Source organism: Megascapheus bottae, chromosome 1, assembly GCF_031878675.1.
Source record: "Megascapheus bottae isolate mThoBot1 chromosome 1, mThoBot2.hap1, whole genome shotgun sequence".
In the NCBI taxonomy this organism is placed as follows: domain Eukaryota; kingdom Metazoa; phylum Chordata; class Mammalia; order Rodentia; family Geomyidae; genus Megascapheus; species Megascapheus bottae.
Window position 1 is genome coordinate 50,527,403 of NC_143509.1, and position 18,686 is coordinate 50,546,088.

The 18,686-nt window shown below is 35.1% G+C and overlaps 1 protein-coding gene across 2 annotated transcripts in view; it reads right to left on the reverse strand.

Moving 5' to 3' along the window:
• Positions 1-18,686, reverse strand: part of Fgf12 (fibroblast growth factor 12) — a 339,473-nt gene that overhangs the window by 24,405 nt on the left and 296,382 nt on the right. The gene's annotated exons all lie outside the window — the stretch shown is intronic.

Below are 18,686 nucleotides of genomic sequence, written 5' to 3' on the forward strand. Positions count from 1 at the left end.
GAACTGCTTAGCACTCTTCTGTATAATTCAACATGGCTTGACATGATAGTAAATATGCACTAATCAAGCTCCATAAAGACACATAGGCTGGTTGCTATAATTCTCTTATTCTTAACAAATCTTACAAAAGCCATATAATGAGTGACTGTTGTCCTTAATGTACTATGTTATCGCTCATCTCTTTTGCCATCCCTTGGTTATCTCATATTGTTACAATTTTTCATCTTGTTATCTGATATATTTTATATGTGCTTAATTGGTTATTTGAAATTGGATAGGGAAGGGGGGGAAATCAAGATAAGTAGGGGGAGGGTGGGAGGAAAATGGGGACCATATCATGAGAAAGGGTATCAATGTTTGTGAAGTTACGCACCTTCTATTTGGTGAATATAATGTAACCCTTCTATTAAACACAATAAAAATATTTTAAAAAGATAAAAAACTTCAACTCCAAAAAAATCATTTAGTGAAAAGTTAACTTGAGACTTGGTTTTTCTTCTACTGTGTATCTTTAAGTTGTGTTCAAAGTATGTAGAATGCTTTATTTATTTATTTTTTTTTTGCCAGTCCTGGGCTTGAGCTCAGGGCCTGAGCACTATCCTTGGATTTTCTCAAGGCTAGAGCTCTACCACTTGAGCCTCAGCACCACTTCTGGCTTTTTTCTATGTATGTGGTACCTAGGAATCGAACCTGGGTCTTCATGCATGCTAGACAAGCACTTTAACCACTAGGCCAAACTCCCGGCCCAGAATGCTTTATTTTTTAAGTTCTCAATTTTCCTCAAATGTAAAAATAAAACTGCTTGTCAAATAAGCAATCTCAAATATACTCTTAGTCTCAAACTCCTTTACCAATATCAATCATACTTAATTGCCAAATGATTTCTTGCAAGTAAATGTGTTGTAAAAAAATAACTGTTGTGTACCCAAAATTATGTTAATATATAATTAATAATAAAACAAAACATTACCTAAGAATAAGATTTTTGCTTTTGAGTAATTATGAGCAATTACTTTCCCCATAGCATGAAATAAATAACTTTTTCTTCCCTTTTTGGTTAAACCTCCACAGAAACTTTTCCTGCTTGAAGTGGCGCTTTTGTCTGGGCTAGGCTCAATCTCAGAGGTGCAGGTATTCTTTTGCTTCAGGCCTCCCAAGAAGCTTGCACTACTGTCTTTCAATGCTATGTTTGGATCTAACCTTTATTTGATATATGTAAGCGCCTTCTCTGTGTCTTGTTCAACTTGCTGTACTGGGTTGAGAAAAAGAAAGAAAAAATAACAAAATATTGCAAAATAATTACAATCGATGATTCCAAAAGGTCCCTTTAGATAATCACCTCTGAATATTTCCCTGGAAACTTCCTCATTTGCTAACTTAATTAATAGCCTTTGGATTCATAAAACAGGAAAACCCTTGGCATTTAGCAGCTTTTTTGCTGTGTTGTCAGACATAATGGTATTAAATCAAGTAAAAGAACTATTGTTTTCTGTTCTGACAAAAGGCAAGAAAATGTTAAATTACATTATCTCAAATGAAAAGTTGTTTCTAAAAAAAACCTGTGAATGCTTTGGCTAGAACAAGTCTGATTTTATAACTTAAAAAAAAAGCCCTGGAGATATGGAAAGCTTTGTCTATAAACTTTGGTGATAATTTTAACTGGAAAATTACTGAGAGCTAATTTCTCTAAAAATTAAACATCTTTATTAACTCATTCCTTGCAATACCTGACAATGCAGAGAAGTAAGTTTATGCCAATCATAAAAATCATACTACCTGCAACATATTGGACATGTAAATTTAGAGATAGATAAACAGACATAGATTTCAACATCCTTGATTTTGACCTTGAAAAGGAAAACATTGCATGGGTTTCCTGAAACTCACTTCCATCATTTGTAGGTTACAACTAAACTTTACCCTCAATGTGAAGATGTTATTACTTCACCAAGCAGTTGATATGTGTCAGATATATAGAATCTGGCATATTACCTTATTTATTTATTCCCAGTTACAATTTTTAGGTGATAACAGACATCACAAATGAGACTGTGTTTGCAACAGCAAGTGAAAATAAGTCACTTTCCTTATGGTATACTAATACATTTTCCTGAGTATGCTTTAACCTGTGACAGCTTCATTGAGATTGCATTCCTTAAAGGCCTCCTAATGCCTTAGTGGCACATATGGGGGCAGCTGATTCAATACCAGTGTGAATGATATAATGAGACTCTGTCAAGAGTAACAATTAGGTAGTTATTTAAAACAAAACAAAACAGAGTGACCCAGCTGTTAAAATCCAGGCACAAAATTTATAATGCTACTATGAACATGTGTTAAGACTCACTCAGATAAATAAAAATAGCATGATGAACAAACAAGAAATTGAGAAACAAATAAAACTGATAAGGACCAGTAAAACTCTTAGAAAAGCTATTTGGGGAAAAAATGTCTGATATATTTAATGTCAGGCTGTTGATTTGCAAATGAAGGTATTGATGGTCTGGAAATCAGAATTATCCAAAGAGATGAAAACAATTAAGCACAAACAAATATGATAGCTACCTGTCAATAATACAAGTGATAATATAAAAGTATGAATAATGTATAACACCATGTAATATATAATTATGTTATATATACTAAATGCTAGATAGATATATATAAATACACATATATATTTATATATTCAGCCAAACAAACTTCAAGAACTCCAAGCAGGAATAATATCCTAGAAATATACTCAGGAACTTGATAAGAAAGTTTCTAAGAAACAAAGGTAAGGTGATAACACACAAAAAATAAAGCAGAGAAATAAAAATAAATAAATTTGGCTGAGAGTTTGGCCTAGTGGTAGAGTGCTTGCCTAACATGCACAAAGACACAGGTTCAATTCCTTGGTACCCCATGCATAGAAAAAGATGGAAGTGGTGCTGTGGCTCAATTGGTAGAGCACTAGCCTTGAGAAAACCCAAGAACAGTGCTCAGGCCCTGAGTTCAAGCCCTAGGTCTTACAAAAAAATAAATAAAAATAAATAAAATCACAGTACAAACAGATACATCAGCTGAAAGACAGTAGTTTAGACCTTTAAAATACAATGAAAAGCAAAAAGTATCCATAATTCTATACACTTAACACTACATTCAAGTAGGAGTGGTAAAATAAAATAAAATGAATGAATTTACTTCTAACCATCTTATATTGCCAGCAATGATGGAGAATTGCATTTAGACTAAGGAGAAATTGTAACAGACAGAAAGCACCAATAGGAAGGAGTAATTACATGTACCTTGATAAACACAAAAATATACATTTTATTTCATTTTTACAGCAAAAAGTCAGTATACTAAGAGAGTTTTGATGTAAAATGATATGACATTACAAAAAAGATAGAAAATTTAACTCAAGTGACTTTTTTTAAGATTCCTGAAATTTCTGTGGAATGTTGTAATATTAATTCAAAGATCACTGCCATAGAAAAAGGGTGTGAGCTACATTTTGCATATAAAATGATACATATTAGCATAAAGAGGTGGAATTAAGAAGTCATGATATGAATCGAAAATGGGAGGAGAGGGTGATGGAAGTGGTAACATTGTCCAACATGCCTTGTATTCATAATTTCACATAATAAACTGAAACCCATTTGGGTAACTAGTTAAAAATAACTTTCAAATGAAAGGTATGTAAATGGAGCATTAGAGAGTTAAATACAAATAAGTACACTTGGAAACAAAATCGGATAAAAATATATTTAAACGAATAATAAAATAGTAGATACAAACTCAATCACCTTAGTTGTCTCTTCCAGTGTAAATAAACACTCTGATTACAGGGCACAATGGGTCAAAATGAATAAAAATTCAAGATTCCACAATCCTCTGCCTACGAGGCACGCTCTAACGATGCAGACCAGTTGATAATGAATGTGGGAACAAAAACATGCATGTAAATAGTACGCATAAAAGATGTGGTGATGCTCTAATCATACAAGATGAGGAGGGCTACCAAATATACAAAGGATCCTTTTTAGTGTCAGCCTGTTGCATCAAGACCTGGACATAATAGTCATGCATATGTCCACACTTTGAAGTTTATGAGGCAAAAATGACAGCGCTCAGATAAGAAATAGAGTATATTCACAGTCATGATTTTAAATTTTCCTCACTTAGCAACTGACGGGGCTACACAGCAAAAATTAGTTTGCACATAAGAAAATTTCATCACTGTCAAGCAGTCTGGCCTAATTAATATTGTAAATAAATACTCCAATTCCCCACAGAATATACATTCTTTTGAGCTCACACTGGACATTTAGCAAGGTAGATGCCATAAAAAAATGAAACAAAAGAATAAAATCTTACAGAGGATGTTCCCAACAAGTAAGAAATCAAAGGAGATTTTAAATATAGCTCTAAATGAAGCACAGTATAGCAAACTCTCAGCTACATTTGCATGTAGAAAACAGTGTTAACATGCCCTTTGGTTCCATACTGAACATGCAGTTATATACAAAATGGAATATTTTCAAGATTACATTCAAGAAAAAAAATACTTCTCACATCCAATTCCTGAGAACAATGTCAAAAACCTTCAATATGGGGGTGGTTAAATAAACCCCACTGTTTCCACATGTATCCCAACGTGGAAGTAGATAGAACTCAGTGACAATAAAATAGCTCATTCCATATTGCCCCGGAAGGTATTTTAAAAAATCTCCAAGGTATTAAAAAATAGAACTGAATTAATTACCAGGTATATTGGTGCTTGATTCAGATCTTAGAGAGTGAAGATAGAGGAATAGTAGCCTTCACCAGCCACAGGCAAAAGTCCAGGACTGTGGGTATGGCTAACGTGCTGGGAGACCCTAAATTTGAACCCAAGTACCACAGAGGGGAGGGGAGGTATGTGTGGGTGGAGTGGTAGCAAGCTGTAAATGTTCAAGTTTTGTTCAAATCTTATAATACATGGACTACAAAGTATAAATTTCCTTACATAGTTGCCTCATCTTCTATGTCCTGGTGATTCCAACACCAGACCTATACAAAACTTTGTCCTTTGAACTCCTTTCAATTTTTATATATTTCCAGGCTTTAGAACAATCCTCATGTCCATTGGGCTGTCTCATTTTCACTTAAATTCTTTTGCAATTCTATTTACATTTATCAAAACTTGGAGACTTTCCAAAAGAGGATGACATCTCACTTTTGAAAATCTAGCAAAGAGCTATTGATTGGGAGAAGGTATGGTACGTTTCTGGAGCCATGACAAATAACTATGCTCACTTTCAAATGAGAAGAAACAGCTCCTGTGTTTAGTGCTTCTGATGTGTTAATTAGGTCAAAATTACACTGAAGCACAATCTTCCTGGTTGCCATGGTAGGGCTAAGTGCCTGGGATGGTTCTTGGTGAGCAGCTGCAATGGCCAATACTTGAGCAATCATAGGCTGAGTTGGGCTGTGACTACACACAGCACCTGGGACACAGGATGACTGTGATAATGCCAGGACGTCACAGATACCACAGATATAATTTATTAACCTTGAAGGGACTGTGAGAGAGATGTTATAGGACTGAAAGGAATCCTATGAAACTGCAGGTCTTCTGGATGTAAGACCAATAGCTGGCATTATGTACCCAGAAGTATTATGAACCTACTTCTCACAGGTGTCTTCTCAGGTGCCATCAAGCCAACAGGTACTCTCACTCCAGCAGGTCTCATTCCAACAGTAATCTGCTAGACACACTGTTCTCATGAAACTGTAATGATGGAGCTGTCTTTTAAAAAAATAAATCTTTGCTGCAATGCTTCTTGCTGTGATGATGAGTCCTCAGAACTGGAATTCTAAGTAAACAGAATCATCACTGAATAGGAATGGAGAGAGAGAAGCCCAATTCACTTTATGCTTTTCTCTGAAGTTCCTGGTTAGGGAACCTATTTATCTCTATTGTGCTTTCAACAAACTATTGAAACAAAAAGATCACAAGTGCACTTGTTTGATTTCAGAAAAAGATGCCAAGTGCCAGAGAAGTTCTTAAGCTCTTGTTCTGACAATGTGAATATTATCATTGAAATTTAAAGCTGAAAATAGGAAGCTTGACTCTATTTTGCAAAGCTGAAGCGAGGAGGAAATAACGCAATGAAGACACAGCTAGATAATAGCTGTACCAGAATTAGAACCTAGTTCTCTGTCCAGTGATCTTTCCTCACCACATCATTCCAAGTTCTTTGATTATGACTTACATACATTCACAGATTAAAAATGGGCAGCTGGCCAGGTAGCTTATGCCTGTTATCCTAGCTCAGAAGACTGAGCTCTAAGGATTTAATTTCAAAGCCAGTCTAGACAGGAATGTTTATAAGATTCTTATATCTACTTAATCACCAAAAAGCTGGAAGTGGAGCCAGTACCTAAAGTAGAAGTGTTCTAGACTGAATTCAAGCCGCAGAATGGGTGTATGCACAAAGGATAACTAGCCAAAAAAAAAAGCTTAAATATATAATCTGTGTGTTCCATGAATTAAATGACCTTTGAACCATATACCTCAATTAATACAGTATTTGTTATCAGCTTGTTTAACAATTATAGTGAAAGACTTGTTAAGCCATTTTCATTGTAGATAATGAAAATTTTATTCTTATGAGGCCTTGAAATGGACATTAGTAATTCAACATGAGGCAACAGGCAAAATGGATAGTATTTCCTATATAAATTAGGGATTAACAAAGTAAAATGATATTAACTAGAAATGGAGAAGACACTGTATTTTTCAGTCAAATTGGCATTTTGGACTGCATTAGAGGAAAGGGAGAGGTCCATCCAGCTGTGCCTTTTAGTCATAGCACTTCCTAATGGTCTTCATTTTGTTAATTTTATTTTTTATTGTCTTGGTAATGTATAGAGGAGTTACAGTTACATTCGTCAGATAGTAGGTGCATTACTTCTCACACAATGATCCCCTTCCCATTCCTAATGGTCTACTTAATATGCATTTTGAGTTTGATTCATTTGTGAATCAGGACTAGTGATTGATCCTAGAGTAATTTCTCTACAAACAAAATGCTGGGAAGTCTGTTATACACAGCACCTCCTCAGACTTTGTACAGATGGTAGCTGTCTGTAATGATTCCTCCAAATATGAATGCTTCTCATTTATGAATTGTTTGGCCAAAGAATGAGTTTTTACTTTACCTTCAGATTGCTGAGCACCATGCACATCTATCTTATATTTATCTTGCGATAGCTTTCACCTCTCACAGATTCTACAATTTACACATTTGTTTCATTCGTGGTTGCTTCTGATGTGTTTACCACAGGTGCCAAGTCCTCCCACCTGTTGGCAAATCCAAATCTCATCTATTTTCAAAGACTAAATTCAAAATCAGGCATCTTTACATAGTTTTTTTTTATTTATTTGGAGGCCATTTATTCCTCTTCTGGCTCTCCACTACAGCCATTTATCTATGGCTTTCATAACATAATGATCATCTTACATTTCATATTATGCACTTGTAGCTACAACCTCATTAAGTAGACCAGGGGCTTTGTACTGGAGTCTCACATGGCATCTGGCACCTCGAACTAGCTTCTTTTCCACAAATGATTGTGATATTTGCAAGGAAATAAATGAATGAAACTAGCCTGTTGTAAATGCCTGGAATAGTTTTATGAAATAGCATTGGTAATGTTTCAGCCAGCCTAGTGTAGACAACTTTCAGAGCTGAGCTTCTTTTGAATCTACATCACAAACAAAATTCAGCATTTAGTGTATGGATATGCATTTTTTAGAACTATTTTGAAAATGAAACTTAAAAGTTTCAACTAGCAACCAACAGTCTAAATAGCGAAAGCCATCTATTGCTTTAGAAAAAAGTTAACTAATGGCAAAGAAATAAAAACATATTGAGTGAAGTAATCCAGACCCAAAGAAACGTAGGCTCCATAGCTTCCCTTATTTGTAATAGTTAGTACATATCCAGGATTCTCCTAGCAGTGGATCATAATAGCTCAAGAGCTATGTACATATGGCCAGATAGGATGAGGCTAAGTGAAATGAACTCTAGGATATGGAAACACGTGGTTTATTTTTGTGATTGTTGTTCTTAATATATTATGTGAAGTTATTTCTTATCTCTTTTTTCCATTTATGATTCATGTCATGTTGTTACTGTATCTGACGTTGTTACATGGTATACACACACACACACACACACACACACACACACACACACACACACACATATATATGAAATAGGGAAGGGAAGGGAAAAAACAAGATGACTGGGTCTGTGGGGTGGGAAAGTGAGAGAAAAACATGAGAAGGGCTATCAATGTTCAAGAAGTACCGTACCTACTACCTGATAAATGAACTGTAACCCCTCTATACATCACACTGACAATAAAATACAATTTAATGAAAAAGAAAAACATAGAAAATATAATGAGAAGTATACATCTTGAAGTGCCACCCACAGCAAATAATAAACACATATGAAAATCAACACACATGCATATAGTTGATGTGCACAAAGCATATCCATACAAATGATAGTTACTTTATATTGGGGGTCATCAGTAAGAGTTATTGTAGACAAGACTCTTTCTTGAATGGAGAGCCAGTATGTATAAATACAATATGTTTTAACAGGGTAAAAGTAATTAATATACATTATTCACAGCATGCAAATGCTATTATGGGACTTATCAAGAGTATAAAGAGAATATTAATGCCTCTTTTCTGAAGTGTCCCTTTGGAAATTGTATGTAAATCATTTAACACTAAATACATTGCTTGGGGACACCATGATATCACTTTCACCAGTACATATATGCCCAAGGCTTTGCCAAAAGTCTAACATAAAATATCACTTGATAAATACTTGGTGAAATGCACATGAATTATTAATAATATGGGTCTTCTCATGTTAAATTGACTAGTAAGAAGTCTATTCTTTTCAATCTTTAAAAAAACATTGTAGTAAAGCCATTTTGGAAAATACCAATTGAAAGGCAATTTTCTCTTCAGATTACTGACTATAAAAACAATCAGTTCAATTTCTCTTAGTATTATTTTGTGGAATGTCACATTTTCTGAAAGGGAAATAATTTGATTTCTATTTTCTGTGTAGATTTTCATTTTCTGTGTAGCAAAAAAAAAAGCTACAGAGTCAAGCCACAGCTTGTGAGCTTGTGTTAACTTCATAGCCTGCTATTTGACTCCAATATTAGATTCAAAGTTCGGGTTCTGTTGATAAGCAATTAGTATCTATCTCTGATTCTTTCTAAAATAGGCCAGCATACTCTTGGTGAATAGTTTTCAGTATATGATTTTAATTTTTTTCACTTGAGAATTGTCTGGTGAAGAGAAATAGAGTTGTTGTTTTAAAGAGAGCAGGGATGTTCCTACACCAGATCTGATCATTTCATAAAAGTGAAAGACCCTGAATTGAAGCCAAATTTCAATACCATTTCTGTCCATTCACTTGAAGCCAAAGTGACAAAGTGTCATAGCATCTCTCCAATTTAGCTTGTGCTCAGTATGAAAAGATTCTGACCATTGTTCCTATTAGAACCAGCATGCAAATTTTCACCATTCAATTTATGAAATTCTATATTTAAAAAACACTGTGTGGGTGAACAGAACAATATGTGATAGAGATATGCAAGGCTCGACAAGATCTTTCTGACATATGGAGTTGGTTGTTTCAAAGCAAAGGGAAAATTAATATCTTACAATTCCTTCTAAACAGGTGAATAAAACTATAAGCAAGCATGTGTGTGTGTGTGTGTGTGTGTGTGTGTGTGTGTGTGTGTGTGTGTGCGTGCATGTGTGTGTGTGTGTTTAGACACCCCCGCCAAGGTCAGCACATAAAAAGGTTGATATAATAATGAGTCAATAGTATGTTTGGTATTTAATTCCTAGGTGGTCAATGAAATCCTTGTATAAGTCACATAATCTTTTAGGTAGTTAAAAGAAAACCAACTCTGCCATATTCTAATTGATCAGTGCTGTAGAGACAAATGAGCAGCCCTTGTCACACTATATTCACAGAACGAGGTAGAAAATTGAATGACAAAAGTTTCTTTCTTAATAAGGATAGGCATAAAAAAATCGGGTCTGATTTTTGAAGGATACAAAACATCTTCATGGATAGAAAAAAAGGAAATAAAAGGGATGTGAAATAGAAGGAGAAAAAGGAATGTGAAAAAAGTAGGACAGGGAGGGAAGAATAGGAAGGGATGGGATGGAAAGGGAAGGAAATGAAAAGGGAAATAGGATGGGAAAGGAAAATACAGGGAAGAGGAAAGGGGAAAGGAAAAGGCCTAAGGATAGAAGGAAAAGGAAAATAGAAGTAAAAAAGGAATAGAAGATAAAAGAGAGGAAAAAATAAGAGAAAGGAAAAGAGAAGCGACTAAAGAAAGGGAAAGGAAGAGAAACTAAGTAAATTTTAATCTTTACTGAGAAGACAGCTATGGTTATGATTCCAAATAAATAGAACATAGCTGTGCTATGAATTAGAAGATGAGAAATGGAAGAGAATGGGTCTTAGAAAGAGCAAAGATATTTCTTTGCAGTTTCCAGAAAATGAAAACTGAATAAGTTTCCCAAGAAGATAATGGCCGTGTTCATTCATTTATCTAACAATCATTATATTGCTCAATAATATGATTTTAATATATTAATAATTTACCAATCATGTGACTATGAGTGAAATCTAGATGTCAAAGAGTCACCAGTTAGGTAGCCTAACAAAAAAGTATAATAGCAGGACTTAGAAATATGAGACTTATGTTTTTGGCACCACACCACCTAGCAATTTAAGGGAGCATTATTTAGAACTTGGTCCACACAATAAGCTTTACAAAGGTCCAAATAATGCTCTCTGAAATTGTTGGGTGGAAAGCTTATTATGGCATTATAGACAGAAAGTACGTGCAAGTTTTTGGTGTGTTTCCAAGATAATGCTTAACCTCTAATTAAAAGTTTGTCACTACTAGGTGAAGGGATAGGGAGGTGGTCCCAATGTGCTTCAGTTTATGTCACCATGATGTTAGAGGTCTCTTGATTTCTACTTACTTTCTTTTCCTTTTCATTCAAGAACTTCAGTGAATAGTTAAGAAATAAGCTTTCAGAAATAAGTGTGTGTTACATGATACCTAGATTAAAGTACATTTTCTGGAAGGTAGAGGAAGCAAAACTTATGGCTTTGATGGAAAACATTGCCATTTGTTAGTTGAGTAAAAATCGGAACATTTCTACATTTTACAAGCCTGTGTTTTATCACATTTAAAATTTGAATCATCGTATTTATTTTGCAAATTTTTTAGAAGATAAATAAAGCCATGTGTTGCAATGTGCTTTGGAAAAAACACTTATAAGAATATGGGAAACTACCCAGATATGACCCACAAATATATGTGATTTAATCCCAATTTCAAACCCTATTACAAAACTGCAGTCATAAAAACAGCTTGGTAGTGGTTCAAGAATATACCTGAGGGCCAGTGGAATAGAATACAAGACCCAAACATGAATTCACAGACCTTTAGCTACCTAATCTCTGATAAGGGAGCTACAGATGGAAGAAAGACAGCTTCTTCAAGAAATGATGCTAGTAGACTTGGCTATACATATGCAGAAAACTGAAATTAGGTCCTTAAATATCACCCTGCACCAGAATCGAATCTAAATGGATCAAAGACCTCAAAGTAAGACCAGATACTCTGAAATGGTCATAGAAAGGGATAGAGGAGCAGGTCAGTTCTTTGGCACAGGTCAAAACTTCCTCAGTAAAGATCCAGAATCACAACAAAGCAAAGAGGTGCTGGATAAATGGGATTACAACAAACTGATGACTTTTTTCATGGCAAAGGATATAACTAGTAAGATAAACAGAAATCCCACAGAGGGGCCGGGAGTTTGGCCTAGTGGTTAAAGTGCTTGCCTAGCATGCATGAAGACCGGGTTCAATTCCTCGGTACCACATATAGAAAAAAGCTGGAAGTGGTGCTGAGGCTCAAGTGGTAGACTGCTAGCCTTGAGAAAGTCCAAGGACAGTTCTCAGGCCCTGAGCTCAAGCCCAGGACTGGCAAAAAAAAAAAAAAAAAAAAGGAAATCCCACAGAGTGGGAGAAGACCCTTTCTAGTTATGCATCAGACAAGGCCCTCATATCTAAAATATTCTTACAGTTCAAGAAGTTAAACCCCTAAAAAAACTCATCAAAAAACCCCCCAACCCCATTAATAAGTGGGTTAAGGACTTAAAAGAGAGACTTCTCCAAAGAAGTAAGAATTACCAATAGACACATGGCAAAAAGCTCAACATTTCTAACCATAAAAGAAATGCAAATCAAAACAAAATTGAGATTCTACCTCACCCCAATTACAATGACCATTATCAAGAAAACTAATTATTACAGATGCTGGTGGGGATTTAGCCAAAAAGGAATACTACTATTCTGTTAGTGGGAATGTAAACTTGTTCAATCACTCTGGAAAGTAGTATAGAGGTTTCTCAAAAGGCAAAACATACAGCTCCCCTATGACACAGCAATCCCACTCCTGGGTATTTACCCAAATGTCCACAAACCAGCCTCCACTAAAGCTTATAAGTTTATTTGAATTTGTGAAGAGAAGGGGAAAATCAGAAATGTTAGAACAAAGGGTGAAATAATTCAGCAGTGCTATTCACCAGAAACTATATTGGAAATGAACTTTACAACTTGGGGTGGGATTAAGAGAGGGAAAAGTGGGATAAAATAAGGGAGAGGGTAACACTGTTCAGAAAGAAATGTACTCATTACCTGACTTATGTAATTGAAATCCCTTTGCACATCACCTTTACAATAAAATTTAAATTAAAAAGTAGATTTTAAGCAGTATACAGAATTTTAAAAATATATTTACTTTAACTCCAATAGGCTTTTGTGGCTAAATGGTAGAGTGCTAACCTAGAGAAAGCCCAAGGACAGTGCTCAGGCCCTGAGCTCAAACCCCAGGACTGGTTTCTGATGACCATGTGTGAGACTCTAGCATCATTCTAAACAAATATAACTGAAAGACAGTCAGACAGCACACTTTTACAACATTAGCAAAGCAGATATCCCATAAATCTGTAGAAAATTTATAACAAATGCTAAATGTATTCTCGGCTTTAGCTACATCACCACTTCTGGCTTTTTCTATGTATATGGTACCAATGAATCAAACCCAGGGCTTCATGCATGATAGACAAGCACTCTACCATTAGGTCACACTCCCAGCCCCTTGCTTATCAATTTTGACGGCGGCATCATGGACTCTTATTTTGAAGCAGACACAAAACAAGTTCTTGTTTTAACTTTAATTGATAAGGTATTTTAAGTGTAAAACCTTTGTAAAGGTTTTACTAAAGCAATTACTATATACATAATTAAAGACAAAAGTCAGAGTCTGATAAGTTGCAAAAAACAACTTTAAAAACTGTACCTATGAGCAGAAATGATTTTTAATAACCCAAGTGAATATCTATTCTGAAATCCTTGGGCATAAATTTTAACTGAGGATATTGCAACACAAAAGAATAGAAAACTTTGAGAGGAGAGATCACTGTAAACAGTAAAGACATAAAATGCTACCTTACTCTTTGAGCCAACATTTAAAGCTTTTAGGTAAAATTACTTGATGGAGGTGAGCAATGTTTGGCAGTTAAAAGAGTATCTACTGTAGACAGAATTGATGGCTAAAGTTTCTAACCGCACATTTCTTACTTTTCTTTAAGAATAACACTATAAATTAAAACCATCAAGGTAAACTTGACAGCATTTTATAACTTGCTTTTTACCTATTTTAGCTTTCTTTGACAATTTGACAAGTCTTCAGAACACAAACTAGGGTGTTAACAAAAACTAGAGATTTACTTTCTGAGGCTTATTTTGTCAAGAGAAGTGTGTGTGTGTGCGCACACGTATGCACATGCACTCACTTCTGTGTATATGTGCTCTCAGGAAATCAACAAAGCATTTATTATAGAAAATAATGTCAAATATTATTGAACTCAGCTTTATAAGGCAAATCATGATAAATTCTGTCCTACAAAAAGGGATTATATATGAAATCCTTGTGGTTTCTACAATTATTTGGTAAGGTTTGCCACAAGGAGAAATGTAAGGGAAGATAACATTCAAATAAATATTTTCCTTAGAACTGATTACTTTAAAACAAAGAATTACTATTTCTGATGCATTCTGTGATTTGGTCAATCATAATGTCTAATTTGAAAGTTCAGTTCTCAGTATGAAGAAAAATGTATTTTTGTTACAATTTATTCTCAATACTGTCAGGAAACACTGTGGAGAGGTCTTGCTAATCTATTGAGTAAGCAGTCATTTAGAATGGTTTTATATGTCTTTCTTTCCCAATCTTTGAAGGTTTCATATCCTTTTTTGTAAGGATGAAATTGAGTGTGTATTACATAAAATTTAATTTTGAATATAGAGTCATTCCGTTGAAGTCTTTCTCTGTCATACTCCCTTTCTTGTCTACTTTTATAAGATTCTAGAGTAAGCACAATGGACATGCTAAGGGAGTCAATGAGTCCTGAATTCAAAACAGTAAGTGAAAATGGAAGGATGTTGAATCATCCACTGGCATGGGTGTTCTGCCCACCACAGAATGTGAACTTACACCCTTCACAAAGTCCTGTGAATGTCCTGGTAGTAAAATCATCAGACTGATTTGCAACATTTATGTTTAGCCCTTATAATTTGAATCTATCTGTCACTAATAGATTTCCCAATTTCATAATCTGATTACACATTTTAAAGAGAGAAAAATTTCTCCAAAGCTAATGTACAAGGGGTCACCCATTCCAAAAGAAAGAATTGAACAATCATCTTTCCATTCTGATAACAGAATATATAAGCAAATTAATTACATAAGTAAAATTGAGAGAAAAGTATCAACTTTTTTCCAAGACTAACCTATTTTCAAGCACCAAATTAGAAATGAAATATTCAGATGGCCATTAGGGAATTGATAGTCTTTAAACCTGACATTTCCTTTTTTATTATTGACTTACTGTTTATTCTCTCATCCTTAGCCTAAATAAAAAGAAAACTGCAATGAGGCAATGGGGGAGTACCCTCAAAATCAATAATGATGCTTACTAAGTCTGTGACTCTTGAGATGTCACCTTAGATGACCCTATTGATATCACCTTCACAATAGATGAGAGAAGGAAACTGGATAATCTCTATTGTCCTTAGAAACCAAGACAACTATGTGTCTTCAATGCAGTTCTATAGATACTGAAAAGGAAGATCGAGTGTAAAGGAAGACTGAGATTTGGAAGACAGAATGAAATTTAGAAAAGGCCAGCTTACTAAATCTGATGCTCTTCAAAAACTTAAGGGCATCTAATTACCAGTATCATCACCCAGTTTAGAATAAGAAATCCATGATCCTAATGATTACAATAAATGGGTATATATGAACAATCTACTAGTGTCTACAGTGAGCAATTTAGTATTGCTTTACTGTGGACCCTCTCTGGGTACAGATATATAAGAGATGTATTTTAGGAGATGTTCTTGTTTACTGAGAAACAATAGCTCATTAACAACAACCTCTAGGTTGCATAAATTTCTTATACTACAAAATTTTACATATATGTTTTTTAAGATAAACAAAAATTAACTGAAGTGATATTCAAAGCTAACTTGTCTCAATGCAATTCAAAGGAGAGTATGTGCAAGATATATGTACAACTGAGAAAGGGCTGGAATCAGTATCACTACTAGCAAAAATTGCTTTTGGTAAGCTGTTGCCTTATATCTATCGGCCTTGATTGACAAAACAAAAAGAGAAAACAATATCTAAGTTCTGTGGTAGGTGTAAGAATTTATGAGATTAGGGCCGGGAGTTTGGCCTAGTGGTTAAAGTGCTTGCCTAGCATGCATGAAGACCCGTGTTCGATTCCTCGGCACCACATACATAGAAAAAAGCCGGAAGTGGTGTTGAGGCTCAAGTGGTAGAGCTCTAGCCTTGAGAAAGTCCAAGGACAGTGCTCAGGCCCTGAGCTCAAGCACAGGACTGGCAAAAAAAAAAGAATTTATGAGATTAAAATAGAATGTTCCAGGGGCAACTTGCAGAGTGTGTGAACCCAATAACTGAATTCTAAGATCCTACATAAGACTTGAGATCCTACATATTTGAGATTTGTTGCATCTACCTTGAGCACAAAAGCTTAGGGACAGGGTACAGATCTGGAGTTTAAGCCCCAGCACTGGCACACAAAGAACCTTGATGATTTTACTATTTGTAGTTTATAGTCCAGATATAATTGGCTTTAATATAAGTACTTTTGATATAAGTACTTGATATCTTAGTATATTAAGCAATGATGAAAATACCTTATTTTTAATATCCAGGTTAAAAAAATAATGAAAAAACTCAGAACTTTTATTAACAAGGGTTATAGTCTTAGAAGAATCCACAAAATCCATCTGTTAATTGAGACATTGATAGGTATCTCCATGTAAATTAGACTTGGGTTCTTCAATGAGATGAAGATTATAAAGGACCTAATATGCTAAGCTCAGTGTTCTGTTCCAAAGCATGAGTAATAGCACCATCTTGGTGTGTGTGTGTGTGTGTGTGTGTGTGCTCCTTTTTGTTAAATTTCATAAACTGTTGAATTTCTATTCTGATCTCTTCGATGACCCGTTGGTGATTCAATAATGTGTTGATCAATCTCCATGAGTTACAGGGTTTTCTTTGGTGGAGATTGGTGTTCAGTTCCCATTTGATGCCTTTGTGGTCTGAGAGAGTGCAGGGAATAATTTCAGTGTTTCTGAATTTGCCCATGTTTGTTTTATGCCCTAATATATGGTCTATTTTGGAAAACGTTCCATGTGCTGCCGAAAAAAATGTATATTGTGTTGTTGCTGGGTAGAATAATCTGCAGATGTCTGTTAGATCTAGTTGGTCTATACAGTTGTTCAATTCTAAGATTTCTCTGTTGAGTTTTTGCCTTGTTGATCTGTCCATAGGTGAGAGTGGTGTGTTAAAGTCACCAACATTCACTGTGTTTCGATCTATGTATAGTTTCAGTGAATGTAAACTTTGCTTGATGAAGTTCAGTGCTCCGGGATTAGGTGCGTAGATATTTAGGATGGTTATGTCCTACTGGAAGAGAGATCCCTTTATTAATATGTAGTAACCTTCTTTGTCTTTTTTCACTAATTTTAGTTTGAAGTCTATTTTATCTGATATGAGGATGGCAACTCCAGCCTGTTTATGGGGTTCTGCACTGCCAAGAGGTGCTGTCTGCTCTGAATGAGAAGAGAAGCTTTGTCTCCATGGCCGCTCCATGGCTAGCGCCACTATACGCTGTCTTCTTGCATCGTTTTTTTGCCTTTCTCCTCTCTGACTGAGATCTCTGTATCACTAAAGCTTACTTAGGATTGATTTGAGGTATGAATTTTTCTCCTACACTGCCAGAATTGGTATCTTGGCAGGAGCTCAGAAAGACTCACACTGAACCTCCGCCATCTTCCCTCTCCATCTTTTTTTTGATTGATGTCTTTATCATTACTTTATTTCCTAGGGTCAGATTTTGACACAGAAACAATGACTGTTAATTTAATTCTCTGACTCTATAGATGAAAATGGAAAACAGCAGAAATAAAGATGTGGTGAAAGGAGTGAAAAATAGAATCTAAAGAAAGCTGAGTGTATTAAAAAAAACTGTCATATATTTAAATAGTACTGTCCTTTAAGATGTACAATATCCATATCATTAGTTTCATTTCTTGACTTTTAGCACAGCTACATAGTGTAGGTCCACAGATTCATGTTTTGAGGTATTGTAGTTCAACTAGGGCCACAAATATAATAAACCCCAGAGCACAATCTTACATTCATCCCTCTATTCATCTCTTCATGTTACCACCAACATTGATTCCTAAGTAGGGAAACTCTATTAGCACAGGGGCTCATTAAAATCATGTTTACCCTTTTATTAACTTAAAATCATATTTATTTGACTAGATGTCTCATTAGCTTATTGGAGTCATTACTGCCTGTCAATCAGAGAGAGCAAATGAATGAATATCCTTCACTACAGAGGAACCAGCAGGACAGTAATTAATGACTTTGCTAATAGCAGCTCCGTGTTCAAGCAATTGATTTTGGAGATATGAAATATATGCTTACAGTCTGTAGGGAACAATATCTACTTCAACTTATCTGGAGGGCACTATTAACAGTTATGAACAATACATTCTTTAAACAATCTATTCCTATAATCTTATACACATGGATGTTCTCCAATGTTAATTACTTACATTTGCATCATTCTCGCTGCCAAATTTTTGCATTTGTCTCATTCAGAGGGTAAAAGTAGATTATAAATGATATTCCCTATGCATAAATGTCTTCAGCAGATATAGCACTTGAGTTTGGCTCTTCAAGGAAAAATGCTATATAAAAGGACATTCAGATATACAATAGATGTGGAATGACAGAAGTAGCAAAAGAAAACAGATTGAAAAGGTAGCACCAATGGAAGCAAAAGAAGAAAGTCTCAAATACAGTATCCTTTCCCATTCTCCTTCCCTCTCTCCTTCCCCCTCCTTCATTCTTTCCTTCCCTTCTTTCTTTTCTACCTTCCCTCTCTACTTCCCTTCTTTCCCTCCCTCCCT